This window comes from Eschrichtius robustus, chromosome 3 (genome assembly GCF_028021215.1).
Source record: "Eschrichtius robustus isolate mEscRob2 chromosome 3, mEscRob2.pri, whole genome shotgun sequence".
Classification (NCBI taxonomy): domain Eukaryota; kingdom Metazoa; phylum Chordata; class Mammalia; order Artiodactyla; family Eschrichtiidae; genus Eschrichtius; species Eschrichtius robustus.
The window spans coordinates 103304939-103307881 of NC_090826.1; positions in this window are offsets into that span (position 1 = coordinate 103304939).

Consider the following 2943-nt stretch of genomic DNA (forward strand, 5'->3'; position numbering starts at 1 on the left):
ATTTGTTTTGTATATTGATCTTGTGTTCTGCAACCATACTAAACTCACTTATTATTATCATTTTTCTTATTAGTTATCCATTTTATACACATCAGTGTATACATGTCAATCCCAATCTCCCAATTCATCCCACCCCCACCCCCACCTCCTGCCGCTTTCCGCCCTTGGTGTCCATACATTTTTTTCTCTACTTCTGTGTCTCAATTTCTGCTCTGCAAACTGGTTCATCTGTACCATTTTCTAGGTTCCATATATATGCATTAATATACGATATTTGTTTTTCTCTTTCTGACTTACTTCACTCTGTATGACAGTCTCTAGATGCATCTACATCTCTACAAATGACCCAATTTCGTTCCTTTTTATGGCTGAGTAATATTCCATTGTATATATGTACGACATCTTCCTTATCCATTCGTCTATTGATGGGCATTGAGGTTGCTTCCATGACCTGGCTATTGTAAATAGTGCTGCAATGAACATTGGGGTGCATGTGTCTTTTTGAATTATGGTTTTCTCTGGGTATATGCCCAGTAGTGGGATTGCTGGGTCATATGGTAATTCTATTTTTAGGTTTTTAAGGACCCTCCAAACAGTTCTCCATAGTGGCTGTATCAATTTACATTCCCACCAAGAGTGCAAGAGGGTTCCCTTTTCTCCACACCCTCTCCAGCATTTGTTGTTTGTAGGTTTTCTGATGATGTCCATTCTAACTGGTATGAGGTGATATCTCATTGTAGTTTTGATTTTCATTTCTCTAATAATTAGTGATGTTGAGCAGCTTTTCATGTGCTTCTTGGCCATCTGTATGTCTTCTTTGGAGAAATGTCTATTTAGGGCTTCTGCCCATTTTTGGATTGGGTTGTTTGTTTTTTTAATATTGAGCTGCATGAGCTGTTTATATATCTTGGAGATTAATCCTTTGTCCAATGATTCATTTGCAAATATTTTCTCCCATTCTGAGGGTTGTCTTTTCGTCTTGTTTATGGTTTCCTTTGCTATGCAAAAGCTTTTAAGTTTCATTAAGTCCCATTTGTTTATTTTTGTTTTTATTTCCATTACTCTAGGAGGTGGATCAAAAAAGATCTTGCTATGATTTATGTCAAAGAGTGTTCTTCCTATGTTTTCCTCTAAGAGTTTTATAGTGCCTGGTTTTACATTTAGGTCTCTAATCTATTTTGCGTTCATTTTTGTGTATGGTGTTAGCAAGTGTTTAATTTCATTCTTTTACATGTAGCTGTCCAGTTTTCCCAGCACCACTTATTGAAGAGACTGTCTTTTCTCCATTGTATATCCTTGCCTCCTTTGTCATAGATTAGTTGACCATAGGTGTGTGGGTTTATCTCTGGGCTTTCTATCCTGTTCCATTGATCTATATTTCTGTTTTTGTGCCAGTACCATATTGTCTTGATTATTGTAGCTTTGTAGTATAGTCTGAAGTCAGGGAGTCTGATTCCTCCAGCTCCGTTTTTTTCCCTCAAGACTGCTTTGGCTATTCAGGGTCTTTTGTGTCTCCATACAAATTTTAAGATTTTTTTGTTCTAGTTCTGTAAAAAATGCCATTGGTAATTTGATAGGGATTGCATTGAATCTGTAGATTGCTTTGGGTAGTATAGTCATTTTCACAATATTGATTCTTCCAATCCAAGAACATGGTATATCTCTCCATCTGTTGGTATCATCTTTAATTTCTTTCAAAAGTGTCTTATAGTTTTCTGCATACAGGTCTTTTGTCTCTACAGGTTTATTCCTAGGTATTTTATTCTTTTTGTGGCAGTGGTATATGGGAGTGTTTCCCTAATTTCTCTTTCAGATTTTTCATCATTAGTGTATAGGAATGCAAGAGATTTCTGTGCATTAATTTTGTATCCTGCAACTTTACCAGATTCATTGATTAGCTCTAGTAGTTTTCTGGTGGCATCTTTAGGATTCTCTATGTATAGTGTCATGTCATCTGCAAACAGTGACAGTTTTACTTCTTCTTTTCCAATTTGTATTCCTTTTATTTCTTTTTCTTCTCTGATTGCTGTGGTTAGGACTTCCAAAACTATGTTGAATAATAGTGGTGAGAGTAGACATCCTTGTCTTGTTCCTGATCTTAGAGGAAATGCTTTCAGTTTTTCACCATTGAGAATGATGTTTGCTCTGGGTTTGTCATATATGGCCTTTATTATATTGAAGTAGGCTCCCTTTATGCCCACTTTCTGGAGAGTTTTTATCATAAATGGGTGTTGAATTTTGTCAAAAGCTTTTTCTGCATCTATTGAGATGATCATATGGTTTTTATTCTTCAATTTGTTAACATGGTGTATCACATTGATTGATTTCTGTATATTGAAGAATCCTTGCATCTCTGGGATAAATCTCACTTGATCATGGTGTATGATCCTTTTAATGTGTTGTTGGATTCTGTTTGCTAGTATTTTGTTGAGGATTTTCAACAAAGGATTAATCTCCAAAATATATAAACAGCTCATACAGCTAAATATTAAAAAAACAAACAACTCAATCCAAAAATGGGCAGAAGACCTAAAAAGACATTTCTCCAAAGAAGACATACAGATGGCCAAGAAGCACATGAAAAGCTGCTCAACATCACTAATTATTAGAGAAATGAAAATCAAAACTACAATGAGGTATCACCTCACACCAGTTAGAATGGGCATCATCAGAAAATCTACAAACAACAAATGCTGGAGAGGGTGTGGAGAAAAGGGAACCCTCTTGCACTCTTGGTGGGAATGTAAATTGATACAGCCACTATGGAGAACTGTTTGGAGGGTCCTTAAAAACCTAAAAATAGAATTACCATATGACCCAGCAATCCCACTACTGGGCATAAACTCAGAGAAAACCATAATTCAAAAAGACACATGCACCCCAATGTTCATTGCAGCACTATTTACAATAGCCAGGTCATGGAAGCAACCTCAATGCCCATCG